The sequence below is a fragment of the Talpa occidentalis genome, unplaced genomic scaffold, assembly GCF_014898055.3.
Source record: "Talpa occidentalis isolate TD23 unplaced genomic scaffold, MPIMG_talOcc4v2.1 talOcc4.16, whole genome shotgun sequence".
In the NCBI taxonomy this organism is placed as follows: domain Eukaryota; kingdom Metazoa; phylum Chordata; class Mammalia; order Eulipotyphla; family Talpidae; genus Talpa; species Talpa occidentalis.
In genome coordinates this window covers 4668275-4695805 of record NW_023601653.1, presented here as the reverse complement: position 1 = coordinate 4695805, position 27531 = coordinate 4668275, and the positions used below count along the sequence as shown (strand labels likewise).

Sequence of the window (27531 nt, the reverse complement as noted above, 5' to 3'; positions counted from 1 at the left end):
CGCTCTTCTCCACGCTCACCCCCCTCCCTCCTCTTCCTTTCTCTTGCCCTTGGTTTCCCCCCTTTTCCTTTCTCTTTCCTGTCTCTCTCTGGCTGTAATTCATCTTTTCTCCTTCCCGAGTACATTTGGGAAAGGGTATTTTTGTGCCTGTGTTTGTGTTTGAGTGAACTTAATAATAACATGCAAGTGTCTGTGTGTACTTGAGAGGGAGTGTGAATGTATTTGTGTAAATTTGTGTCTTGGTGTGAGGGTGTATTTAATAAAAATGCTATCTGCTGGGGTGTACGTGTGAGGGTGTCTGTGGTGTCTGTGCCTGTGTGTTTGTACACACGGAAGGTGAGATCGTGCGTCTGTCTCTGTGCGTCTTTGTGCCCTGGAAGTGAATGCTCTGGGGTAAGCAGTGGAGAGCCCCTCCTGCAGTTTCCTTGGGAGATTTGAGGTGCAGGGGATCCCAGGTTCTTGCAGAGGATAGCTCCAGGCTCCAGGTGAGAGCCCGCACCAGAGAGTGCACCAGGTGTGGTGTCGGACCCGCCACTGTCTACGTGTGGCCTTGGCCTCTCTGGTTTTTCTTTTTTTAAAGAATATTTATGCATACAAGAACTGGGGTACAGACCAGAGGTGGGGGGTGAGAGGATTCACCAGAGTGGGGAGCAGAACAGGCGGATTGACTGAAATACACTGCTGAGAGGAACAGCGGGCGAGTCAGGAGAGGTCTGCTGCGCCATGTGGGTAGCTCCCTGGCGGGCCGGGGATCAAACTCGTGCTGCAGTGGCTGCGGATAGTTGCATCTTAATCCCTTGCACCACCAGGGAAGCCCTCTGGTCCTTACTTCTGCACTTGCCAGGGGACATGATGACCCTGCCTGCCTCGCCAGGCTGAGGCGGGGAGGGAATCCACGGTGTGCAGGTGTGGATGGCTGGGGGTGAGGACACGCGGAGCACTGGCACCCAGGGCTCTCCATGTTTGTGCTTTTCTGCCTGAGTGTGTTGGCTCACGCTGCTCCCCCAACAGTGTATATATAATTGACACCGGCATCCAAACAGAACCGGGGACTGGGTCCCTCTCTTGGAAGTGTTCCCCCATCTTAATCTGTGGATGACCATGTCCATCTTCAAGGCACCCCCTGAACATCAGCCTCTGCAGGAAGCTGCCCCAGATCTCCCTTGGGATGTGCACCTGCCTCCTCCACCCCCGGGGGTCTCTCAATCACCCCACGTGGTCTGTATCCCCTGGAGAAAGGACTGCTGTGAAATGTGTGTGTGTGAGTGCCCACCATGGGGATGGTATAAGAGGGTGAAAGGTGCCAGGTGGAGAGGAAGGGTGAGGTGGGATCTGAGGGGCAAGGGTGCCATTAGAGTCCCAGGCTGCGCACCCAGAAGAAAAGTCTGGGCCCTCAGCTGGGAGGTGGATCCCGATGTCGAAGGCTGTTTGCCTCAGGGACCAAGGAGCCCTCATAGAAAGCATCAGTGTTCCGGCCCCAGGGTGGCTGGGGATGGATGAACCATATCCCCTCCCAGAATTCTCTTGGCACAGCAGCCAGGGTGATCTTATAGGATTTGACTTAGATCAGTCCCTGACCAGTCATTTAAAGTGAACACCCGCCGCCCGCTCCCCATCCTTCTCCGGGGCTGATTTTCCGCTGGCAGCGCCCGCCATCTGATGTCTGCTGTGCACATGCGCTTACTTAGCTGCTGTATTTTCCGATTCACCAAGTGCAGTGTACACACCCCCCACGAGGACATGGACTCTGCTTGGTCCCTCATGGAACTGCCCGGTCCCGTCACGCCCTCCCGGGTGACAAGCATTCGTCCAGCCCTTCGTTCAGTATCTGCCAGCATCTGTACTGCCCCCCTCTGCCCTTCTCTGCTGGGTTCCCTCTCTGGATGGGGCGGGGAAGGCAGGTGGCCATGAAAACGGGAGGAAACCTGGCGTGAGGGTCCCTTGCTGGACCTGATGTGATTCTGGAGGAGACACCCCAGCTGGGCTGAGGGCACAAAGACACTGCCCGGGTGGAGACATTTGATTCTGGCCAGAGGGCAGGCCTGGGATGATCTTCCAAAATCAAAGCGGCTGCAGGCACAGAGCTGCCCTCCGGGTGGAGGGCTAAGTTCCATGATCCTTCCCAGGGGGTTGCAGCTTTAACAAAGATCAGCACTTAACAGAGGACTGTAGTCCTGGAGGTAGAATTTCAGGCTCTCTGGGAAGAGGAGGGGCGGCCCTCCCTGTCTCTGGGCAAAGCCTCCAGGGGTCAAAGGCTACAGGGCAGGGGCTGAGGCCAACGTGGGGCAGCCTCTCCAGCGAGGGCTCCCACACCCACTGGCACCACCCCCAAATGCCTCTCCTTGATGGTGACATTGAAGGTGGCTTCCTGGAGGCCTGACTGCTGGGGCACCAGTCTTTGTCCAGCTGAGGATAAAAGGAAGAGTTGCCTGCTCTATTATTCTTTCTCTCAGCAGCGGGAGCGGCAGAGAGAGAAAGAGAGCAAAAGCACACGTGCGTGGAGACTTCCACACAGGCAGAGACAGGGAGAGCGAAACAGAGGAAGAAAGGGCCAGGAAGGCAGCAGACATGCAGGGCTAGGGAGCCGGGGAGATGCAGAGGCAGACAGAGCAGAGGGCGCGTGAGGGAAGATGGAGCCAGAGAAAGGAGAAGATGGAGCAACAGCCCGAGAGGGTGTCAGACAGACGGAAGAGGGAAAAGGCAGCCCCGGGCCCCCACCACACAGAGGCCGAGAACCAAAGAGCAGAAAGCAGGGAGCAGAGAGTGCCTCCCCGTGTTGATTTCCTTTTTTCCTCTTCATTCTGCAGCCCCCCCCCCCACTCCCGCCACCTTTCTTCATCTTGTACTTTCTTCTCTCTCTGATTGCTCCAGCACAGCTCCTGCCTGCCCAGGCCCCGCCGTCCATCCCGAGGCGGCCCCCCGTGCCCCCCACCCACCCTCCTTAACTGTCCAAGTCCGGCCCTGCCTGTAAACAGCCCTCGATCCGCCCCGTCCCTCCTGTGGCCATATGGATGGGCCAGCTCAGGCCTCGCCATTGCTCTGAGGCTGGCCCTTGTCTGGCCTCGGACCAGGGTAGAACCCAACAAACCCAGCCTGGCTGTGCCCAGCCCACCATGCCCAGCCTCCGGGGACTTCCTGTTGTCCCCACAACCTTTTCCCTTCACCCGCAGGCCTCTGCTCCCGCCTTCACCGGCACCCAGGACGGCCTTCCCCCTGCTCTGCCAGGGAAGCTCCGGCTGTCCACTGCCCACCCAAGTCTTCACTCTGTCCCTCTGTGCCCGCCTTGACCCTCCTGCTCCAGAAAAGTCAGTTCCCTCTCGGGGGCCCCAGGTCTCCAGTCACGGGGGCCTCCGCGCCGGCTGGGTTCTGTCCGTCTCTCCAACCCTTGGCCCCCGGCCGGCGGTCAGTGACGGTCACCGGGTACGCCCCGCTCTTGTGGCCTCAGGGTCCTCCTCAGGAGGAGCGGGCCTGAAGTGGCCGCCCAGCACACTGCGGTCAGGCGCCGCGCTCGGCCCGCGCGGAGGCCAGGCGGGCGCCCAGGTGCCTGCTGCCAGGTGCCCGTGCGGGAGGGCGGGGTGGGGGGGGCCCCGGGTGGGGGTCCCGGCAGCCCCCCACCTTCGGCCCCTCCAACTCTCAGGGTGGAATGACCCCTCCCCGCCGCGCCCTCCTTGCCAGTCTCGGGCGGGTGGGCCCAGCCGGGTCCTTCAGCCCCTCCCGGCGCTTCTGGGGCGTCAGCGGCCACTTCCGGCTGAGAGTCAGGGTGCGCCCACCCGGCAGGCGCCTGCGCCCGAGAACGGTCCCTTCTCGCTCTCAGTCTCTGCCTCCTTCCTGGGCAGGTGAAGGACCCCCCGCCGCACGCAGGCAGGCACGCAGGCAGGCACGCAGGCAGGCACGCAGGCAGGCACGCAGGCACGCAGGCAGGCACGCAGGCAGGTACGCAGGCAGGCACGCACACAGGCACGCAGGCAGGCACGCAGGCAGGCACGCAGGCAGGCACGCAGGCAGGCACGCAGGCAGGCAGGCAGGCACGCAGACAGGCACGCAGGCACGCAGGCAGGCACGCACACAGGCACGCACACAGGCACGCACACAGGCACGCACGCACACAGCCACGCACACAGGCACGCACGCAGCCACGCACGCACGCAGCCACGCTCTTCCTGCTGCTCCTGCGCGGCGGGCGCGGCCCGGCCAGGGCACGGGGTTCTCTGGCTTCCGGGTCTCCCGTCTGTGAAATGAACTTCGTGCTCCCTCGCGCCGAGGCCGCCGCGGGGTCAAGTGGGCTGACCGGCCAGTGGACGCCCGCAGGGGAGGGGGCGCCCCGCTCCTCCCTGGGTAAGAGCCTGCGCCCGCCCCTCCTGCCTGGGGGGATTTCTGGCTGCAGCCACCCTGGGGTGGGGGGTACCACGGTCCTCTGGGCCCCCCACTCAGCCTCCTGCTGCTGCCTCGGTCCAGTTGGGGGCCGGGCGGGCCTGCGGGGCTGGTCCCGTCCACACAGCTCCACGGGGGACTCCAGCTCCTTTCTCGGCCTCCCCACACTGAAACCCCCTCCACACGACTCCTGACTTCCTGGGGGCTGGGGCGGGGAGGGGACACCCCAAGTGCATTCACGCAGAAGACTCACCGGGAGTCCTCTGGCCCCTCTCCAGGGCTCACCTGGGGCGACCCCGACCCCGCCTCCTCCATCTTGCATCTTCTCTCGCTCCGCTCTCTGCCCCTTTCTCTCTGGAACTCCTGGTTCTTCTCCTTTTACCAATCCAGACTCGACCCTCCATACTGGGCTCTGGGTCCGCTCTGGCCTCTCCAAACCCATCAAGTGCCTGCTGGGGTCCAGCACCTGGCCCACTCTCCTGTGTCTGACACCAAATCCCTTCTTTTTCACCTCCATTTGGCACTTCCAGATCTTTCCACGTCCTAGCACTCCCCAGCCCTGGCACTGGTCTGTACCCACAGATGCTTACTGCACGCTCTGGAACGTTGAAAATTGTTCTCCACCGTTTGCCTTCTCCCACTCCTACCTCCTATCACAGAGGGCTGTGAACCCAGGACCTGGTTCAGGGTGCTGCTCGGGGCTGAGAGCAGTCCCCTTCCCTGCGCTGGGGGGCACCCAATGGCGTGTATTTGGGCCACTTTGGAATCCTGGAAACTTTGACGCTTTGAGCTTTTGGATCTTAGAATTCAGAATCGTAGTTTAGGCACAAACTCCGGAGCCTGGCAAACTCCAGCATGGCCATGTAAAGGCTGTGTGACTCGGAGCAAGTTGCCTGACGTCTCTCTGCTAATGGCTCCTCATCTGTAAAACAGTAAAGCTGATATACAGGATTGCGGAAAGAATTAAATGCGCTAATATTTGTCAAGGGCTTAGAACAGGGCCTGATGCCCATAAATGCTCTGTAAGTGTTTGAGAAAGAAATTGGTGTGGAGTCTGAGAATATTGGAAATTTGTGTCTGCTCCTAGCATCATCAGGGCTGGGAGGGACCTGTGTTTGTGTCCTGGGGCAGGAATGCTGCCCTGGCTCCTTTCAGCCCAGTCACTTGTCCCATTAACAGATGTTCCCTAGCCTTCTGGTCCCTATAATCACTAGAAAGTTCTCCTGGGGACAGAGGTGAGCCTGGGTGGCTCTGCCTGGCAGCTGCTGGGGTAGTGAGTGAGAGAGGGCCTGGGGGTGTCTCGTCCTGGCGGAGAGGGGAGGGAGGCTGGCCAGCTGTCAGGTGGGCGAGCGAGGGGACTCCAGGCCAGGGCCCATCTCACCCACCTCCTGGCAGGCCCCTGCTCCCAGGGCATGGCAGGGCCTAATGAGTGTGTGCGGCTGCCGCAGCCTTCTGCAAATACCAGGCACAATATAAATAGCAATAATGAATAAATGAAGCTCCTGCAGCCAGGGAGGGCCTCCAGGAGGGACTGCTGCAGCCTTGCTTTTTGTTGAGGCCTAGAGTTGCAATCCCTTCCCTTCAGCAGGTTTGAGGGGTGTCCCTCATCCCCATTTCTTTCTCATCCCCATTTTGGTCTAGATGTATCCTCTGTTCCACAGAGTTCACCCCTATGCTCTGGGTGGAGAACAGTGATTGCACAGCAAAGGCTTTAGCTGAAGCGTAAGGCATTTGGGCTAGACATAGTGCAGGACTTCCTGCCCCTGTGGATGCTTGGGGGAGGCTGGCAGAGGGTTAGTCCCGCCTGGACAGAGGATTATGAAGGGGAGGGGAATTTTTCCTTAAATATAAAGAAGAACTTAGAGTGACCAGAGCGGCCCAGAGAGCAAAGGAACCACCTGAGGAGGTGGTGAGAGCCGCGTCACCCGAGGTGTGCAGGCAGGGGCTGGGCGGCCATTCCCGAGGCTGAGTTGAAAGGACCAGGCCCCTTTCAGCTTCTCAAGATCCTGCCCAGTCTGAGCGTCACAGAAATGTGGCCAGAGAATGGAGAGCAAGTGAGCTATGGCTGGCATCTTCTCCCCGCCAAGCTGCCGGATTTCTTCCACTCTCCCAGGCCGGGACTGCCCAGGTGAGGGCGTGGAGTGCCTGCCTATGCCACCTTATTCCTACTCCAGCCCTTTGCATGTCTCCCCCAATGGCATTTCTTAGTGACTTCCTCTCCTTGTTTCAGTCCTGTACAAGCCTCTCACGGTTGATGGGGTCTCTCTCCCCTGAAGATTCCCCACCTGAAGTCTGCTCTGCTCTGAAATAAACCCATCCCACCATGGACACCTACAGCTCAGTCCCTACCTCTGAGACCCCGCCTGGCCTCGCGGGTGCGCACTTGACCTTGCGCTGTGGTCCTGTGGTGAAGGTTTATCTTGTCTTCCTGGACAGATGAACAGGTAGGAAGGGATGAATGTTTGTTGAGCCCCTACTGTGTGCCCTGCATGGTGCTAAACTGTTTTTAGACTGCTCTCATTCTGCAAGCAATAACTTTTATCCCCATTTTACAGATGAGGAACCTGAAGCTGAGACTAAGGGACTTCCCGAGGCTGCAGTCAGGCAGCAACAAGGCTGGGATCAAGCTTGAGAGTATCTTCCACCAACGCTCTGGTCATCTGGTAGACCAGGGGCCTCCAGGGTGGGCCTCAGTGTCACCCAGCTCAGCTCCAGTCTAGGGTGCCTCGCCTCCCCGTCCGACATTCTGCGGGGAGATGCAGCGGGGTGCAGACAGCTGAGGTGAGTGTCCTCCGGCAGAGCGGACACCTGGGCAGGGATTGGGGAAGGCTAGACTCACCTCCAGGGCAGGGCTTCCCTGCTCGGTGACCTTGACCTGGCCTCTCAGTTTCTTCAGTAAAGTGGGGATGAAGGGGTGGAGCTCTAGGAGATTTAGAGAGGTGTCTGGCACCTGGCAGGTCCCCCTAATACTGCCTGAGTTGAGGGGGCATGAGCAGCCCATTGGACCTGCATTTGGGAGTCTTTGTGGTTTAATTTTTTGGATACAAATAAATAACAGGGGTAATGACCTTGGTCACCTCCTTGGCATCCAGAGGGGGGAGCAAGAAGGGGAAAGGTCAAGGGGAACTGGGGGAAATGACTCCGCAGGGGCCCAAGAGACCTCCAGATTTCTAGGGGGGGCTGACCTCTATGGGGCCTGTGACCCAGGCTGCTGGGCGGAAGTGGAGAGGCTGGGGGCATTTGCAGCTGGAGAAAGAGGTCTCTGTTCTACCTGGGCGCTTTCTTGGAAGCCTGCCGGGAGGAAGTGGCTTTTTTTTTGAGGGTTGGAATGAGGCAGGGGTGTGGAAGAGAAGTGTGGAGGTTGCCGGGGTGGTGGAGTGACCTAGGGGGGGAATTCCAGTTCAGCTCCAGCGTTCAAGAGCTGGCAGCAGCCCCGCCCCAGCGGTGGGGGAGACACCCCAATCACAGCATCTCAGTGAGAACCCAGGGTGCAGTGTGGTCAAATAGGCACCCGAGACTTGGGGGTGGTCAGCCATGGGGTCCCTCCCTTTTACGCATGACGCAGCCCCCAGGTTGGGGGGTACAGGCACGACCCTGGTTTTTGAGGAGGGGGCGGCCAGGCAGGGGCTTCCTGCCCGCCGGGGAGGGCGGGGGCTCACCGGCCGCCGCCGTCAGTCTGTCTGTCGCCTCCACGCCTCCCCCCGGCGTCCCGCGCCTGCAGCTTTCCCCGAAGACATTTGGTGTCAGTATAAGGACGGCTTTGCCTCGCGCGGCGCTCCTCGGTCTCGCCGCCGCCGCACGTCCCCGCACCGCCCGGCGCTCCGGCTCCTCCGCAGCCCCCGCCGCGCGCAGACCCCGCGCCTGGAGCCGGGGCCGGAGGCGCGAGCGAGCTGAGCCCCGCGAGGGCCGCGGCCCGACCCCGCGCCCCCGCCCGGCCGCCGCGCGGTCCCCGCCGGGCACTTGCCCGCCGCCCGGCGCCCGCAGCGCTCCCGCCCCCGCCCCCGGCCCGGCCCCGGCCCGGAGCGCCGCGCGCCCGCCCGCCCGCCGCGCGCCCAACTCCGGCTCCGTCCGCGGCTCGTCCGCGCCGCCGGCTCCTCGCCGCCCGCGGAGCCCCGACCTGCCCGCCGGCCCCCGGGCTTCTCGCGCCATGGCCCGGGCCCCGGGGCCCGCCGCCCACCGCCCGCCGCGCCTCGCGCCCCGGGGGCGCAGCTGATCCTGAATTGGCGGGGGCGGCTGGCGGGGCTGGGGGATCCCGCTCGATTTCCGGCCTCGGGGCGGGGGACGCGTCCCCCCTTGTCTCCAAGCTGGACGACCCCCCGCTGCCCGGCCAAGTCCATGCCAAGGTAGGTCGGGGCAGGGGTGGGGGAAGGGGAGGCGGGGAGGGCTCTGCTCCGCTGCCAGTTTCTTGGCGCGCCGGGTTCTTTCTTTCCCGAGACGCTGATTTATTTATTTCTGGGGCTCGGTTCCCCCCACCTGCGCTGCCCATCAGCTCGGCACCCCATCCCGTGCCTCGGGGCAGGTGCCTTGGGAGGAAGGACAGGAAACTTTGACCGGTCCCTTCTTCAAGGCCACGAAAGTTCTCTCCATGCCAAGCTGAAGCCGGCTGAGCCAGCGCTGCAGAAATTTATTCAACAAGTCAGGCTGCCGGCGAGGGCCCAGGGTGTCTGTCTGTCTGTCCCGCTGCCGGCCAGGCTGCGGCTCTGCGGCCAGGTGCACCAGAACTGCTGAGCTGGAGAGTCGGCAGGGAGAGTGCAGCCCGGGCTTGGAGGGGGAATCCCCGGCAACGCTCAACTTTCCTGGAGGCCCGGTGGGTGGTGGCGACTGCCTCCCGGTCAGCTCTTGAGGGGGTGCCCGAGGCCTCCCTGCTTGAGGCTGGGTTGGGGTCAGAGGAGCTGGCACTCCAGGGGGTACAAGGAACCCTTCGCTGGCTCAGGCTGGTTATATAATGAGTGTTTATGATGATTGGATTTTAATTGTCTGCCGGGTGGTGTGTGTGTGGGACGTGGGGGGCAAGAGGCCTCGGCAGGGGGTGGGCAGGCCTCTTGGGGGAGCTGATGATGCCAGAGGTGGGGGTGATGATGGGCTGAGGCCCGGTGGACTGCTCCGCTGTGTCTTTCTCCCCCTTCAGGGACCTGGGGGCTCCAGGGCCGGGGATGAGATTGGTGTGTGGGGGGACCCCTGAGCTCTGTGCTGACCCCGGGAGTCTGTGTTCTGGGGGCAGGTGTGTGTGTGTGCGTGTGTTTGTGTGCACGCGCGTGCGCGCCTGTGGGAGACGAGGGAGGAAGCTGCTTGCGTCTGTGCTGTGTGTGATGGGGTCTGACAAGCCGTGTGAGGATGTCCTGGGGGCTGGAGCGCTCAGGGGGCCCCAGCAGACAGCAGCGATCCTCCCCACTCAAGGTCTGGGGCTTGCCCAGCGCGTCAGGCGCAGCCTGGGGTTAGGGTGCTGTGCACACCTGGGTGTGGGTCCTGGGGCCTGGCCCGTGGGAAGGGGTCTGGCCCTGGAGTCTGGGCTGCTCCTCGCGCCCTCCTTCCTCAGGCCAGGCCACACTGCCTGGCCACCCCTGGATCAGGGTCTCCCCTCAAGCCCAAGCACTGCGAAGCTCCTGTCCACCCTTCAGTACAAACTTTCAGCTCAGGCTCCAGGTCCCGGGCTGGGGGGGAGCCCAGACTGCTCCTGACCCCTTGCTGCCTCCACATCCAGCCTGAGCCAGAGTGAGGAGGTGCCGGTGGGCGACAGGGCGGGACTCACAGAGCGTGGACAGTTCTGCAGTTGGGCTGCAGTTGGGGGAGGAAGAGGAACAGAGGAGATCATCCCCTGTAGGTGTGAACCACGGGGGCTCACGAACCCCCACCGTCCTCATCGCCCCTGCACCCTCCACCCCTAGTGCCTGGGCGCCACGCCACGTCCTCGAGTGCCCTCCCTGGCTACTAGGGCAGCCCCTGGCACCATGATGGGCAGCTTAGGGTGGGGCTACAGACCCAGTTCCTTTGACCAGGGTCCACTGCCCCCTTCCCCACATCCCCCTTCCACGCACTTCTGAGAGGGCATCTTCCAGGCCCACCAGGGGGCACTAAGGGCAGTTCCCTCATCCCTGCCTGCTGACTCCCCTTGACCTTGGGTGGGGAGATGGGGGCAGAGGCTGCTGCCAGAACTGCTCCTCTCCCACCCTCCGTCACTGGCTCCAGACAGCCGGCCCGGAGCCCAGCTGGAGCAGTTTCCTCCCTGTGGTCCTGGACCCAGATCCGTACCCTGAGCCTTTGTGGGGTCACCACTGAGCCCTTGTGGGGTCACCACTCTGACTCCCCTCCCCTCGCCCCCTTCATCGTGCCACTTCCACTGCCATCTCTTCACCCTCCCCCTGCTCCCCAAGTGGGGCTCCCCTGGGCCTCCGCAATTCCAGGAAAGTCTGTTTATATGTGCCCCTCTGTCCCTCACCTCAAGAGGTGGCCCTCCAACCCCCTGCAGCTTCTGAGCTTTTCCCAAGGTTGGGAAAGGCTTTGGGGGGGGGGGGTCCTTGGTTTGTATCTGTCTCGCCCTGGACTGTCATGTTCTCTGAGTGCTCAGTCCTAGCTCAGGGGGCTCAAAAGCTGCATCTGGAAAGGGGGTGCTGGGCCGGGCCTGGGGACCCCAAGTGCTGCAGGGCGAGCAGGACCCTCCCTCCTATCACCCCCCCTCCTTTCCCCTCCTTTCCTTTCTGACCCCTTCCCTCCCTCCTGCTCTTTCCTGCGGAGGCTTCTCTTCCCACACGTTCCCAGGATCTGTTGTCACCTTGTGCCCTTGCTCTGGAGCCCCCAGAGCTGGGCTGAGGTTCAGAGACAGTTCAGGGGGCTCGGACCTGTGGTCCGTGTCAGGCCTGCGAGTCGGAAACGAGGGAGTGGTGGGCCTGCAGGCCAGGCCTGTGGGTCTGCGGTGCCCATATCTGACTGTGCTGGCCCTTGGGCCTCTGGTCCGATTGCCTGAAACACGTGGGTAGAGTCTGTCCCTCTCTTGACTGCTGGTCTGCGGAGGGAAGAAGACAAATCAGATTTCCATCTTCCTTTCTCTCTATTTATGAAGCACCTACTGTGTGCGCATCCCTCCCATGTGCATGGTGGACGCAGCAGTGGATGGAGGGAACAGACAGAGCCTGCCCTCTTGGAGGGGCCTGGGCCCCTGCCGTGCCATGCCCTGTCTACCAGGCTGCTGTCTCCCCCGCCATCTTGGAGGAGAGAATGGGGCTGTTGGGTATGTGGAGGGGTAGAGACCCTGGGGTGCTTTGAAAGCCCAAGATGTTTGGACGCCCTTGAGCAAGTTCTGGGAGTTTCTGGGGCTTCTTCAGTAGGAAAGGAAGAGAGGAAGCAGAGGCCACAGGTGTTCTGGGGGAGTTCAGTCTAGATCCTTCATCTCAGAGGCCCTACCTCTGCCAGGCCCCCTTTTCTTGCAGTCAGGTGGGCGGTTGAGCTGAGGATGCATTTAGAGAAGAGTGCCAGGGTTCCCCCGGAACCCCCACTGACCCCAGCCTGATGAGCAGTGAGGGACACATCCACTCTCCGTTGGTCCAGGGACTTGGCTCTGTCCTGAGCTTTGGTCCAGACCTAAGAGACATGAGCAAGTTCCTGATTGTGAGCATGGCCCAGAGGGCAAGCGCCTTAGTGTCATGGCAGCATCGGCTTCCTGTAAAGTTGAGGTGGTGCTTTCCGCCATAGAGGACCCCTGGAGGCTTAGCAGGGCCTCTCCGGAGCCAGCCTCGGCCGCGGGAAGCGGCTCTTCTTCTTTAAGTTACTTTCCAAAGCTCCTTCCCCATCTGCTCTTCCTTGACAAGGTGCAGAGGAATTGTCTGCATTTCATACCCGAGGAAAGTGGCTTGGTGGGACAGGGCGATGCAGCGAGGGGGCAGCTGGGACTGGAACTCGTCCCAGGACTCCGGGTCCAGTGCTCTGTCGCTGAACTTGTCTCCCGCCTATCAGGAACCACGTTCACCCTGGTTTGTTGGCTGAAGTAAGACCCAAAGCCCTAATTACTGCAGAGCGAGTGAAAAATAATCATCAGAGTCGCCTGCTGGGAAATGTTCAAACACACTGATGGGGATTCACACACAGCCTCACTTGCTGGCACTCGTCACGCGACCGAAAGCAGGGGAGGGAGAGACAGATCAGATACCCGGGCAGGGTGCAGCTCCTGTCCACACCTGGGCCTGCACAGCCCTCTCACTAGTGACCTGGATGTGGGCCTCTTAGACCCAAATCCCAGCTCTTTGACTAGGTAGCTCTTGACCTTGGGCAAATTCCTCAGTTCTCTGTGCCTCAGTTTCCTCATAAAGTGAGGAGAGCAGAAGCATTTACCTCACCGGGCTGTGATGAGGTGCCTGACACCTAGTTAGTGCTCAGGAAATAATGTTGGCTGAGACTTTGGTAGTCACGTGGGCGGGTTGTTGACCCATCACTGGATGCCGCAGGCTGGGAGGGCTGGCTGGGATTTTGGTGACAGCACAAGATGGCCTAGCATGTGGGCAGGCTCAGCTGGCTGAACCAGCGCGTCTGTGTCAGGTCATGCACCAGGGGGGCCAAATGCCAGCGGTTCATCTTTAGGCTCGAGGAAACGTGTGCTGGCTGTGCTCCCCGAAGCAGATCTGAGGGCTCCAGGGCACCACAAGCCTCGTGGGTGCTGCCTTCTGACTATGGCTCTGGGGCACCTGGGCTGCTTCGGGAGAGCAGGTGCAGGCAGGTGGCCTGCCTGCTTTGCTCTGGGTGCCTGGTGCGGGCCTGGGCCAGCCTTTGCAGACAAGGAGGTGAACTTGAACATGAATGTGGGGGGGGGGTTCCCAAAGAGGCAGACACCTGGCAATTGTCACCCAAGGAATGGCCGGGGCATCAGGGATCAGAGGCCTGGGGTGGATGAGGCTGGGGTGTGCCGGCCTCCGTCACGTGTCTGCAGTCTGTCATCCGAAGCGGAAGCAGACGGAGGTTCCCGGGACTCTGGGGCGCTGGCTGAAGATTCCAGGAGACAGGTTTCCAGCGGCCTCACAGAGACTTTCCCACAGGCTACCAGATGCAGGCTCTGTGTGTGTGTGTGTGTGTGTGTGTGTGATTCTGTGTGATTGTGTCTGTGTGAGTGGGCGGTGTGTGTTTGAGTGTGGTTGTGTGTGTGATTGTGAGTGTGTGTGATGATAGATTGGGGTTCCCTGGGTGAGACCTGTCTTCTAACACAACAGTCTAGAGCTAGCCCCTGTGTTTCTGGGGCTCCTGACCTCCAAGGTACTGAAATTCTCTGGTTGACAGCGTTGAATAGGATCGGAGGGCGTCCCTGGGCTCACGCTGCTGGCCCGTGTCTCACATGCTCCTGTTGTCATCCCAGTTCAGGCTCCCAGCGGCCCGGCTACACAGCATTGTCACCTTGATTTTCTGGACAGGGTGGCCGAGGTCCTGCCGGGCTGGTGTCTGCCACGGACGCCTGGTATCGGAGCGGGATCCAGTGCCCGTGCCTGGAACACTCACTCTCTGGTCTGGGTGGTTCTGAGAGTCCTGGATCCTAGTGTTCCTGGGGTGGATCTGTGGCCTGTTCTTCTAGCAATGACATTAGCTGCTGTTTGTGGTTGTTGATGAAGGGATAGGCAGGTTGCCTGCCTCTGAGTGCCTGTGAGCACACACGCGCCTATGCACTCACATGCACACGCATGTGCACACTCACCTTGGCCTGGGCCTCAGGTCTTTCTCCACCAGGACTCTGAGCTCTGCAGACATAGAGTCTCTCTATACTGTACCCCCGGGCTCTGGGGTGCCAATGGATGATTCTGGTTTCCCCACAGAATTAGGAAGACTTGGAGGGTCTTCACCCACTCTGGGGGTCCGGGCTGGGCCAGCACTGTCGGCACCCTTGGTGACTCAGTTTGGGGGGAGGCCTAGCTCCAAAGGCACCTTTCCCTGGGATGGGGGGACCTGTCATAATTCACTGCCTGGGCTCAGGAGTGGGCAGGCCTTAACTGGGACCCATACCCTCTGGGTGACCTTGGGCACTGCTGGACCTCCCCGGCCCTTGTCTCCTTCCACATGAAGCAGGAACATGCATGGCCTGTGTGTCACGTGTCATGGGACTGTGAGGGGAATTGACATATATAATGCACAGAAAGCCCTTTCCCTGTCACCTGGCATAGGGTCAGCCTCAGTCGGGGCGGCTCTGGTGTCGTGATGGTGGTGCTGGTGGTGCTGGTTGTGATAGCAGGGAAAGGGCTGGGGGAGCAGCTGCTGGGGAAGGCACAGCTGCCCCACACACGTTTGAGCAAGCCCCTTTATGTTTCCTTGAGAGACCTCTACCTGCATCGCACTGCTTCTGTGTGTGTGTGCCGGGCCCACTGAGGCAGGAAGGGGCCTGAATTTCACTGAGGGGAAACCAAGGCTCCAAAGGGCTAGTGGGGTCAGCAGAGTGGGTATTCTCGATGTGGGGGGCCCTGCTCCTGCTCACGGAGGTCACAGGGATCCAGATCCCTGCAAGAGGTGCCGGGGGGAGGAGGCTCAGGTGGTGGAGGCAGCTCAGACTCTGGGACCAGATGGACCAGATGGGCCAAGTTTGAATCCACTGGTGCTGCCCCCTAATGAGGGTGCACTCATGTCTGTGGGGGGCTCAGCACCAGCCCACTCCCCAGCCATGGGCAGCTGTTGATAGGAGCAGGGGTACAGCACAGGGCAGAGGGAATTGGGGATGGGGAGCAAGCCGGAGGGTAGAGGCTGGGTGGTCCCTGGGGCGTGGGGAGTGCAGCAGCCCTGGTCTCCAGGACCCGCTGTGCGCAGAGAGGTGTGAGGGCAAAGGACCACGCAGCATGACAGCTTGGACAGGGACAAGTGCTAGGTAACGTGGAGGGGACGAGCTGAGGGGGGTTCCGTGCTGGATTTTGGGGGTGCTAGGCGGGGTGGCACAGGGCAGTGCAGCTCAGGCTCTCCTGCCTCTACAGCATATCTGCTGTCCGCCCCTTCGCCCCCGTCCGCCAGCATCCAGGCCAGACAGCACGTCTTCCCTGCCCTCTCCCGGCCTCCCTGTTCCACGCCGCCCTCCGCCCACTCTTGCTTTTCCCAGGGAGGATGGCTTAAGCAGCCCCGCGCACACCCCTCCCTGCACGCGGGCCCTTCCCAGCTCCTGTCCTGTTGCCCTGGAGTGGAAGGGAAGCGCCTTCCAGGGGCTCCCGGGCCCTGCCCAGCTCTCCAGTGTCACACGCCCCAGGCTCAGGCAAGACCGCATATCCGTTCCTCACTTGCCCTGAGCTCCGCGCAGCCCCCAGCTTTGCAGATGCTGTTCCTTCTGCCCAGAGCGCTCTTCCTGCAGATCGCCCGTGGCCGACGCCTTCTGATTCTTCTTGTTTTTCTGTGAAATGTTTCCTCAGGGAGCACAACGTGCTTGCTCTGCACTCCCGCCTTCCTTCCTTATTTATTTGCTTTCCAGCACTTTTTAGTCATTTATTCAACAACTATTTATCAAGCACCTTGTATGTTTCAGGCACGGTGCCAGGTGCTGGGGGCTCGAACAAATCAGACCCCAGCCCCTGCTCGCCGAGGCCTCTTTCAGGCAGAGAGGCCCAAAGCATAGAGACACAGACCCACAAGGGGTACGGCGGGCTTGACTGTGAGAAGAGCTAGGGGACCCAGAGGGGGAGAGATGAGGCCACGCGTTCCCTTCTCCCTTGCTGAGTGTTGCGTGAGTGGGCACACCTCGGGCTGGCTCTTCACCAGCGTAGCCCGGAACCTGCACATAGTAGCTGCTCAGGAAATATTTCCTGGACAGATGAATGAATTGGCAGGCGTAGGAGAACAGGAGGGGCAGCACTCCAGGGAGAGGGTGCCGTGTGAGCAGAGGTCCGGCGGAGCAGCTGACACTGACGGGATTGGGAGCCCCGTGGTGGAGCGGTGGGCCCCAAGGCTGGCAGGGTGGTGGGCAGCCCTGGAGCAGCCCCAGGGAGGATGTTTTTCAGTCCAGTGGTGGACACGTGGCTGGCTGAGATGTCTGGGAGCTTATGTAAGGCCCATGGCTGTTTTTCTGGAACCAAGAGCAAAGCCCTGAGCTCAGGAGAAAACTCTACCTCCCTGACCAACCAGGCAAAGTGGCAGGAGGCACCAACTCCCGCCTGTTGCCCCCGGGAGCCAGAGAAATGTCCAGAGGCATCAGCCCTGGGAGGCTCAGCCAACAGCTCCGCAGCCCTGGGCGGCAGGTGGGTGGCAGAGATGCGGGCATCATCTCCAGCTCCCACTGCCCAGCCTGGTGCTGCCAGGGCTCGCGGACCCAGGAGACCCAAGTGGATGCGGCTTTAAGGATTGGTGACTTCTTGGGTGAGCTGTGGGGCAGAGCTTGGAGGAGAGGCTGCTCTCCCTCCTCCCCCCAACCCGACCCTGGTGGGCTGCGGAGGGGCTGGGGCTCCCGCCTCTAAACACGCCCTGTTCCTACTTTTGGCTCAGCGCATAGCATGCCACTCCCTTCTCTGCGCCTCAGTTTCTCCGTCTGTGAGATGGGCAGATGTTTGAACACCAGACAAGATCAGGATGTGGAGCAGGAGTTAGGACCAGCCGCGTGGTAGCAGGGCCCAGTGCAAAATGAAGACATGGGACCCCTTGATCAAAAATGACTAAGAATTTCAATTGGTGACAACAACGTCTTAAGCCAAGTGCAGGACTCTCCCGAGCGCACGTGGGGCCGGGTAGCTGCACAGGCCCTGCGCCCCGGAAGCTGGCCGGGGTGGAGTTCTGGTTCTGCTCCCATCTGCAGGGAGTCTGTCCTGTTACCCCCCCATCTGCATTTCCCCCATCTGTAAAGCAAAGAGGCTATCGTGTCAGGTCCCTGGGTCCTCAGCTTCGTGGGGCAGAGGGTGGGGGTTCCAGGGCTCAACAGCAGGTCTCAGCTCAGGTGTCACTTCCTCCGGGAAGCCCACCTTCATTCCCTCCAGCTTGTTCAGATTCCCTCAGTACCTGGTGCCACAGCACCCCAATTTCTCTGTCATCCTGACAATCTGTCTTTATAATAACTTTCTCTTTTTTCTTGCAACTTTTCTTTACGTCCCATGATGCATTAAATATACAACTTTCATTCCATAAAAGCAAAACGGAACCTACTAACCTAGCTGCATTCTATGAAGGGCTTATTGTCCCTACTGTTCCTCTCCCCAAACTGAGGCCCAGCAAGGTTGACCAGACTTGCCCCAGGACCACCCAGCCTGGAAGTGGATTCCCGCTCGGTGAACGTGGGCCCTCAGTGCTTTCCTGATTCTCGCTGCAGAGTGAGGGCGGGCAGCCGGCGGCCTGGCCGAGGCTATCTGGGCCATGTCCCCCTGTGGGGGGCGGGGGCTGGGGAGCAGGTGCCCGGCCCGCTGATGTGTGCCTTTTCTCCCCTAGGGCTCCCTGCTCAGCGCCGACATGGCTGAGAACCCCGTGCCACCCTCCTCTGCCGCAGCCCCGGACCCTGAGCCGGGAGTCACGGAGCAGCCGGGGCCCCGGAGCCCCCCTCCCTCCCCGCCAGGCCCTGAGGAGCCTCTGGATGGAGCTGACCCTGGCATCCCTCACCCGGACCTGGCCCCTGTTGCCTTCTTTTGCCTGAGACAGACCACCAGCCCCCGCAACTGGTGCATCAAGATGGTGTGTAACCCATATCCTTTGTGCGCCCAGCAGGTCTGGGCCTGGCAGGGCTGAGCTGCTCCCTGACCGAGCCCTGCCCGCTCCCGCTGCCGGTCCCCCGAGGCGTGGGGGTGGTAGGTCTGGGGAGACACCGGGCTGTGAAGATCGGGCTGATGAGGACCTGCTGTTGTGACCCCACTGGAGGTGGCCAATGGCTGCAGTGGTCAGTCCAGTGGCCAGCTGGCTCAGAGTCCTCAGATGTGAGGCCCGGGTCTGGGGGTGCAGAGTTAAGTCAGAGCCCCTTGATGGACAGTGACCACAGAGGTAATGAGGGCTGTTATGGGGAACCGATGGGCCTGGACTTGACCCCTACCCAGGTGAGCACCCCCTTTTCACTGGGTCTCCACCTGGGGCTGGAAGGCGGCACTGGGCAGCCTGCTCAAGACCTGCCTTCTCCCCTTGCTGCTTCTGTCTCCCCCGTCACCCTGTGTAATAGATACCCTTGGGGGGTGTGCACTGCCCCGGAGGGGCTGAGCCAGGTCCTAACTCTGCACCAGACCCACAGGGGCCCTCCAAGTTTGCCATATTTCTGACCTGTTGGGCACACAGAGTGTTGGGGTCTCTGCCCTGTGGCCTCACCACCCCGTGCCCCTCACCCTCAGGGCATGTGAGTCATGGGCTGGGGTTGGCGCAACAGTGGGGATGTCCTTCAAGAGGAGAGGAGGGTCTGGATGCCAGCAGAGCTGGGCTTGGTCTTCCCCTGTGTTAGGGAGTCCTTGTGTCCAAGAGTGTGGAAACCCCCTAGAGGAGGGAGTGAGGGGCTGAGGATATCACTCGCTTCACTCCTCAGGCCCCAAGGCAGGGTGGGGGAGGGAAGGAGGCCGTTCAGGTCTCAGCTGACCTGGTGCATAACCCTGGGCTGCCTCCTGGGTCAGATGCCATGATCCCGGAGTGGAGCAGCTTCGGAGTGTCAGGGTCTGGGACCTGCACTCGAAACTTTTGTGGTGGCGCGTAAGGGTGCAGAGCTCAGACTCATGCTCAGTGACACTCAGGCTCTAAGCTTCTGTGATTCAAAGATGGTTGGTTTTAGAGAGGGTGTGAGTCTAAGATTTGGTGGCTCTGGTGCTGTTTGGGAGGAGAGGACCGTGGCTCTGGGCCCCGTGAATGCGATGCTGCAGGGCTAGGATTTCGAGGCTGAGTCGGTCAGTGGGAGAGGCCAAGGCAGGCCCAGGAGAACTTGGTGTCCCCCAGGGCTCCTGAGCCGAGACTTGAGGCACTCAGGCTGGACCAGGGGCCTTGTGAGTGTGGGGGTGTACTTTGATCTGGTCCTGAGAGTTCTGGGGTTCTTCTCTTGCCAGGAACTTCCCTCAGGCCTGCCCTCCCCTGGGGAAGGAGCTCGAGAGGGGGCGATTCCTAACCTTGAGATCCTCAAGTTCTGGATGTGACAGTGTTTGTGACCTGGTTCTCTTGCACACTAGAGGACATTTGTTCTGGTGCCTAAATATTAGTAGGCACGGGTATTAAGGTATTAGTTGATAAGGGTGAGTGACCCTTCTTGTTTCTAGGCCCTGTGGCTTTCTGCTCTCGTCAAGAACCCACAGGGAGGTGGGCCTGCGGGCATCAGCTCTCAGGGCAGGTGGCCCAGGGACCTGCCAGACAGAATGTCCCCAGTGCCAGCGTCCTGGTGTGGGGGGCCCTGGCCCAGAGCCAGCCGCCCTTTGACTGACTCAGCTCTCGCCAGTGCAGAGCGAGGCCCTGAGTCACCGCCTGACTCACTGGAGAACTGGAGGCTTTGAGGACCCTCCCTGAACCAGAGAGCAGGGCGGGAAATGTCCGCTCCCCCAGATGTCAGCGCCACTGCCCGCCTGGCCTGAGACCGGAGCACACAGGAACTGGGTTTCAGTTGGGAGGCCTCTGGGTCTGCAATGTCAGGGGCTCACTTGCATGTCTGACTCATGGGGAGGTGGCATGTGACAAGGGAAAGCTCTGGGGACCTGAGTCAGACACACCCCGGCTCTGGCTCTTGTTTGCTGTGTAACCACGGGCCAGTTTTTTAACCTCCCTGAGCCCATTTCTCCACCTGTCCAAAAGGGGGCAAAACCCTCCTTACAGGGTCACACTGAAGACCAATGTGGTGTGTAAGGAGCATGTAAAATTAGAGCTTGTTCACTAGAAAAACAGCCACACATGTGCTTATCACTCTCCTGTGCCCGGAGGTGAACAGGGAGCTGAAGAAGTTTGTGGTGCTGTAATGAGGTGTCGGGTATCGAGACTGTAGGCAGAACGCCACGCCCTCAGAGGACGCTGCTTTCAGGGGCCATCAGAGCCAGCCTCGCTATTTGGTACATTTGTGCCAGTCACGCCACTAGTGGCCCAGCCCTCATCCGTGCAGACATTGCTAATCCATCACAGCTCCCTCCAGCCGGGCACCCCCGGCAGTCTGACTAATCAGTTGGAAACCTATTTTCCACCCTAGATTAGACTTTGAGAACCTTTCTTAGGCGCATCACTGGCTGCACGTGGGAGAAGGGCCAGTGGGGGCTGTGATCACTCTGTCTCCCCTCCCTGAATCTTAGTTTTCTCATGTCCTCTGTGCAACAATTAAAGAGGGTTACTGGTGATTCCTGTGACGACGCATCCAGCGGTGTGGCCAGCATGGAAGAGGGGCTGCGGGGGGGAACGCTGGGGTGGCATTTGCATCTTTAACCTAACCAGCCTGGAGGTTGTACGCAAACGGAAAGAGCCTCAGAGAGGCTGAGTAACTTCTGCACAGGGTTGCGCAGCCAGGATGTGGCAGAGCTGGGAGCACTTGGGAGCTGGTTTCCTCTGAATCTCGGGCCTCAGCTTTTATCCAGGACATGGCTGCCACCTGTGGAGCCTGGGGCAGCTAGCCCCCACCCCGGGCAGGGAGCTCTGCTTTGCAGTTCCAGGTGACCTGGCGGGGTCTTTCTGGGTTCCAGCATCTCCACCTGGCAGCCGCCTCACTGTGGCCTGCCTGGGGCCACCCCCCACCCCGGAGGCGTCTGCAGCCCCCTCCCCTCCCGGCATGCTCGGGGTGGCTGCCTCCCCCGCACCAGCCAGCGCTGAGCCAGCTTCTGCTGCGGTGCGGTGTGGTGGGAACCAGCCATGCGTGGTGGGAAGCCAGTCGGCTGTGAAGGCTGCTTCTGCTGTGTGGGGGCGGGGTTGGGGGCCAGGGCACAGGTCTGGGCTGGGAGGCAGGAGATACCCGCTGCCAGTGACCTTGGACCAGTCATTCCCTCCTCTGGCTCTCTGTCTCCCTGTGTGCGGGATGGCAAGTTGGGCATCCAGGTCTGGAAGGGGCTCTTGGGGTGCCCAGGTCCCTGCCAACACCCTCCTCAGGAAGCATCTCTGTGTGCAGGGGTGCCGGCACCCTTCCATGCTCGTGGGTGGGCTCACTCCCTCTGTTCTCCGCCGCTCCTCTGCCCACTTCTGTCTGCTCTGGCCCCCTGCCTGGCTCTGGCCTCTGCTTGCTCGGGTGGGGTGGGCGCGTGGTCTCGCTTTGAAGGGGCCGTCCGCCCGGCTGGGATTCTGCCTCCAAGGGCACTTGGACCTCCCCATCACTGAGCAGGTGGGGCAGGCCCAGGCCTGTGGTGCCCACCTCTGTGCTGTTCAGGGCTCAGCGCTGCTGTCGAGGGTGACTGGGCTCCCGCTTCTCAGTCCTTCTCTCGCGTCTCATCCTGTTGACAAGCCTTCACCGAGCGGACCGGCAAGTGCAGCATGAGTCTGGGAGACCACCTGGATGGGGGTGAGGATGGTGGCCCAGCACGAGCCTGGAGAGAAGCAGCTGCCTGGGGGTGCTGGCAGGAGAGGATGCAGGAGTGCCCCGGGACTGTGGCTAGGTTCAGCTTGAGTGAGGAGCTGCCCCGGCTTCCTGGCCGGGGAGACGTGCGCAGTCTCTCGCCTTTGCTGAGCCTCTGTTAGCTCATCTGTGAGATGGGGGCTGCTGTGGTGCCTGGTTGGGAATGCCGGGGGCTCCAGGGAGAATTCCAGGGCCAGCAGCGGCTGGACAAAGTTTTAAGTGCCGAGCGGCAGCGGGGAGCACACTGGGCCGATGCAAGGTTGTGGGGAGACTGAGGCCGGGGAGACTGAGGCCTGGGAAAGGCTTGGCCCTCATCACACGCTGAGTGGTCAGCAAAGCCGGGCAGATGGGGGCCCAGGACGCGAAGCTTTTGGGCCAGGGCTGCAGCCACCCAGCCTGCCCAGGACTGGGGAAGGGGCTCTTGGGGGCGGAGGGCCCCCCTCCTCCAGCCCCGGCCTAGTGGGGATGCTCGCGCGGCAAGTGCTGCAGGAAGACGCAACACATGTCTGGGAAATTGTGCGTTTCCCCCCATCTGGTACAGAGAAGGCTCTTTCCAGAAGTCAGAGTCAGCATCCAGCAGTGCCCTGGGGCTGCTCGTGGGGACCAGCGTGGCGGGGGGCGGGGGGCTCCTGGTGTGGGGGTGAGCAGTGGCGGCATGGCCAGCGAGAGGACCCTTACCCACAGGGCAGCCTCAGGTACTGCCCCGTAGAGATAGCTGTGAAAAGAGAGCTGCGGTGCAGCAGCTGCCCCTGCCCCAGCCTGGTGAAGCTTACCTGGAGGGGGGCATTTGGCCTGGGTCTTGCCGCATGAGTAGGAGTTGGAGGGCTGGTGCTCTAGGCAGAGGGAACGTTGTGGAGTTCGGAGTGTGGGAAGGGCCAGGTGAGCGCTCGCTCTTGATCTCGCGGGCACTCGGGAGTCATGGACGGGTGCCCAGCAGGGGTGGGTTATGGGCAATTTCACTTATTAGAGCGGTTGCTCCTAGATCAGAATGAATGATGTTTGAAGGAGAGACTGAGGCCTGGAGACCCCGCTGGAGGCTCCTTCAGTAGATCATGAGCGATGATTCCTTCAACGAGTGTTTCTTGAAGCTCAGCCGTTTGCTGGACACTGTTCTACACCTGAGTGGGGGTGCTCCCGGGCTGTTCAGCAGACCCCATGTGGGGTGTGGCCATGGCGTACCAGGCCGGTCACCCCACAGTGAGCCCCACAGCCTCCCGCCTGGTGGGGGAGGCAGACCATTCCCAAGTCATACTCTGTGAAGCAAAATGGGAAAGGCTGAGCAGAGGGACGCTCTGGGGCTGTGGGCGCCAGCGGGTGGGTTGCAGCCTGTCCTGACTTTTTTGGCGTGGGGAGGCGTGGAGGGAGGTGGCTGGCATCCCAGCTGAGGACACCACCTGGTCGAGGGCTCGTGCCAACCAGGGTCCCAGGGGAGGCGGATGAGAGCCTGCGGTGTGGGTTGGGAGAGGGAGGAAGTGGGACTGAGCGTGGAAGGACTTTTGGGGTCCAGATTCTGAAAGGCAACGAGGAAGATGGGGAGGCCGCTGGCATCCCTGTGGACCTACTATGCGCTGGGTGTGTCTCCTCTCCTCAGCTCAGCCGGCGTAGAGGTTGTCCATTTGATGGTCACCGCCCGAGAGGCACACGCCTGTCCAGGTCGCCAGCCTGGGCCTGGGCAGTCTGGGGCCTGGCAGGAAGGCTCGTTGAACTTGCCGCAGGGCAGGAGAATTGGAGTAAGAGCTGTGGCCTAATGAGGAGTCAGCCCCCCGCCCCCCAGGGCATTGAAAAAATGTCAGGGTTTTCACTCATCCATCCTGCCTGGGCTTTGGCCTCTGTGTCAGAAGCCAACTTGAACCTGCCGCCTCCCTCAGACCGGCCTCCAGGTCCTGTTGGAGACAAACAGCCCCATGTGTTTCCCTGGGAGAGAAATCAGTAAGTCTCTTTAATCAGCCAGAATGCCTCCTGCTAATCCCTCTCGGCTCTCCTGGGGGGCCGCCCTCTGCCTTCAGTGTTCCCCTCCCCACCGCCCCCTGCCCCTGGAGCTGTGCTCTGCTTCTCCAGTCTCCTCTCCAAGTTGCCGTCCTCACGCTGCGTGGTATTGAGCAAATGGCTTGACCTCTCTGGAGCCATTTCCATCCAGATGAGAAAGCAGAAGGCTTGGTTGCTGGGCTGGTGGGGAGGGGGCTGGGGTGAGGTGGACAGATCCGGGTGCCCAAGGGTTGTGCTAGGCTCCCCCCACCCCGGGGAGCAGGGAACCCCACCTGTGTGTTCTCTGAGGAGGTGATTGTGGACCGATAGTCCCCCATTCTGGGCTCTGCCAAGTGCAAGGTCAGTGACCTCAGACAGGCCATTCTCTGTGTCTGTTTCCTCATTCAGATAACTGGGGGGGAGGTTGGGCTATTTCAGCGATCAGTGGGGGCTAAATTTGCCCCCAGGGGACATGCTTGGTTGTCACAACTCGGGGAGGGGATGCTGCTGGTTTCCAGCGAGTCAAGAGCAAACGTCTGACAGCGCACGGGCAGCAGAGACTCTCCAGCCCCAGTGTCAGTGGTGCCGACTGGGGACCCTGACCGAGTGGCCCCTGAGATCTCGAGGCTCTGGAAGTACAGGAGCAGCATGGAGTCGAGGGCCTGGGGGTCGGGCTGAGACTGAGAGTGGGAATCTCTGAAGGAGGCGGAGAGGACAGTGCCAAGGCTCGGGCGGAAGCGTTGTCTGTGGTGCGTACACTTGTACTTACTGGTGTCACGCTTCCAACCACCTGCCTCTCACCCCCCCCATTGTCTGCCCCACCCATCTGTACACCCACCCACACCTCTGCCACCCATCCTCTACCTGCCCTCCATCCCTCCATCCCTTCATCTCTTCATCCATGCTTCTGCCCACCACCTACACACCCAACCTGACATTCCTGCGTTCCTCCACCCACCTGCCTGCCACCTACCCATTCAGTCACTTTTCCATTCACTCATTCTGCAATGCTAGCTGATCACCACCTCCCCCCATGGCTTCCCCGCCCTGCCACCTGCTGAGTGCCCAGTGGGTCGGATGCCTCCCTCTTTCCTTGTGCTACTTACTAGGCCTCTTGTGCATGGCTTGTCCTCACCTGTGCTAGACTGCGAGCTCCCGGCGGGCAGGCTCTATATTCCATCACGCGCATCTCTTTCTTAGGCCTCAGCCCCCAGCCCAACACGTAACAGGAGGGCCGCTTTCAGTGAGACGCATCCACGGCTGGAGGTGGAGGTCGTGTGGGCACAGATGAGGCTGGTGGAGGGCACTTACACAAAAGGCCTCGAATGCCAAGGCAAGCAGTTCGGAAACTGGAAGACAGTGAGGAGCCATGGAAGGTTTTGGTTTGGGAGGAGCCCTCGGCTGCCCCACAGAGATGAGTCAGAGCAGGCAAAGCTGGGGGAGGAAGCTGATCAGAGATGCAGGAGGGAGGGAGTGCAGCCTGCTGCGGCTGTGGGGGTGCAGGGGGGACAGGAGAGCTGCAGGTGTGAAAATGGATGGGTCAGATGGACGTGGAGATGACTGACGGGGAGGGGACTCGGAGGGCTCTGGCCTGGTCAACTTCCAGGATTGGCCGTCGTGGAGGCTTCATTCGCGGGGGCGGCACGTGCAGGGGGAGAATATGCTCCAGCCCGTTTTGATCGTGGTGACTTTGAGGTTCCCGAGACATCCTAGGGCAGTGGCTGGGAGGCCTGTGGCCCAGCAGTGAGTGGGCTTGGGGCTGGCCCAGATGCGGGCTCTGGGCAGCCCTGGGCACGGTCGTGGAGGCCGTGGGCTCAGGAACAGGACAGGTGAGACCAGAGGGCCAGACCTGAGAAGGCGCCCAGTGGGGCAGACCGGCCTGGGCTTGTGGTGTCTGCGAGACCCAGGGGGAGCTTCTAGAACAAAAGTCTGAACTTGAGATCCGTGAGCTTGGAGGAAGACAAGTCGAATGTTTGTTTTATTGACCTCTGACTAAAATTGAGAATTTCTGTTGTGAATGGAGGGATTACCGGAGGGGTTACTGGCCGGTCCTGAGGTGCCCCACTTGCCAGCCTGGCATTTCCTCTGGCTCCCCACCGCCCCGTAGCCCTCGCATCAGCCCCCCCCGCTGGCTCTGGTTGTTCGCTGTGTTGATAGTGAAGCGTGTATAGTTCTCTATCACAATTGTTTTTTTTTTTTTAAATATTTTGACAACTATTTTAACATAACTGGCTTCCTTCCTTTCTAAGCCCAAGCATTAAAAAAAAAAAATGTTACGCATTTAAAAACATTGCTCAGCGAAGGGGGTGCGCTTCCCCAGGTGGCACAAAGCTAAAGAGCCCAGTTGTGGGGAGCGTTGCTGTGCCCCATGCCCCTGGCTCCTGCGGGGGGCCATGCGGGCCGCGGGCCCCTGGCGGGAGCGCGCACATATGTGCCTGGCGTGAGCGGGAATGCAGGGCCGCAGGCGCGCGCGCCCGTGGTCAGGGGCAGGCCAGGGAGGCCGCGGGAGAACGTCCTCACCCTTCTTGTGGCCCTCATCCTCTTGTCTGTCCTCATTGTTTCTGGAGGGCAGGACCTTGTCTTCTTCGTGGGGACTCCGAGAGCCAGCGTGGGCCACGGAGAGGGGGCTGCAGAGCTGAATGCAGTGATGGGAGGGGAGGGGAGAGGAAGGGAGGGGAGGAGCAAACGCCCCCCAGCACAGAAACCCCTTCCTCTCCTGACTCCCTGGGAGGTGGGGCCTCCATCCCTTCTGAGGCTGCTGTGCCCCTGAGCAGTGGGCCCAGGTGCCTCCAGGCACAGAGGGATGGGTGCACCTTGCTTTGGGGAGCACAGCCTGGCGGGGGTAAGAGTCCAGGGCAGACCATGCTCAGTTGGTAGCTGCCCTGAGGGGGAAGTCCAAGGTGCTGGGGGGCCCAGAGGAGGCACCCCCACTCTTCCGGGCCTGCAGGAAGCCTCCCCGGAGGCACACCTTCTCCGCAGGGTGGCTTGAAGCTGGCTCATCCCCAGGCGGTGGGACCCCGGGCCCTGAGGCCTGCCTGGCTCTTCTTTTCAGTAGTGGTTGAAGCAGCAGCGTCCGGCCAGTCTCCTAGGCTGAAACTTCCTTCCTTGGACCATCCGCTTTGGGTTTTCTTCCAAGCTGGCAGCCCCCATTCCCTCCCTAGCCGTTGCCTCCTCCACTCCGGCTGTCTGCACTGGGCACCACGGCCTGCTGGGCATCTGGGAATCAGACATCCACCCAATTTAATGAGTTCTCATGTTATGAGGACTCCAAAAAGTGGGGCTGGGGCAGGGACAAGGAAGGCAGGAGGGCTCACTCCTGCCCCCAAAGGATCTCTGCCCGCTGAGACACCGGAGATTTTAGTGGAGTCAGCCGGCCCGGGCTGGGTGCGTAGGGAGCGCCCTGTGGCTGGAGGCGTGTGAGTGGAGAGAGGCCTGGGACCATCTGCCCAGCAGATCTGCTCGATTTATGGAGTAGCTTTCTGTCCCAGCACCACTGCTGAGTCCCAGTGCCCTCTGTGAACCTGCGCCTTCCTCTCCGTTAGCAGGTGTGATGAAGGCTGCCTTGCCTCGCTCTGCCGTGGGCGTGGGTGGAGCAGATTCTTAGAAGGAGACGGTTGGTGTGCTATTCCAAGCCCAGCCCTGCCCTTCGCTGGCCGTGGCCTTGGGTAAGTCGGTGAGCCGGGGCGACCTCCCTGGTAGGGCTGTGGTGAGGCCCCCACGGGGGTCGTCCCTGCAGGCACCCTGGCAGGTGCTGATGCTTTTTTCATTGTTGCATTTTTATTTGTCCTTATTGCACTTTTTATCAAGGT

General features: G+C 61.0%; 1 long non-coding RNA gene across 1 annotated transcript; it reads left to right on the top strand.

The window, feature by feature from the left end:
- The first annotated feature begins 4263 nt into the window (after positions 1-4263).
- LOC119247240 (uncharacterized) lies at positions 4264-7207 on the top strand. The gene is made up of 3 exons (XR_005125688.2): positions 4264-4335; positions 6602-6815; positions 6927-7207. It is a non-coding gene; the product is annotated as an uncharacterized LOC119247240 (long non-coding RNA).
- The last annotated feature ends 20324 nt before the right edge of the window (positions 7208-27531 follow it).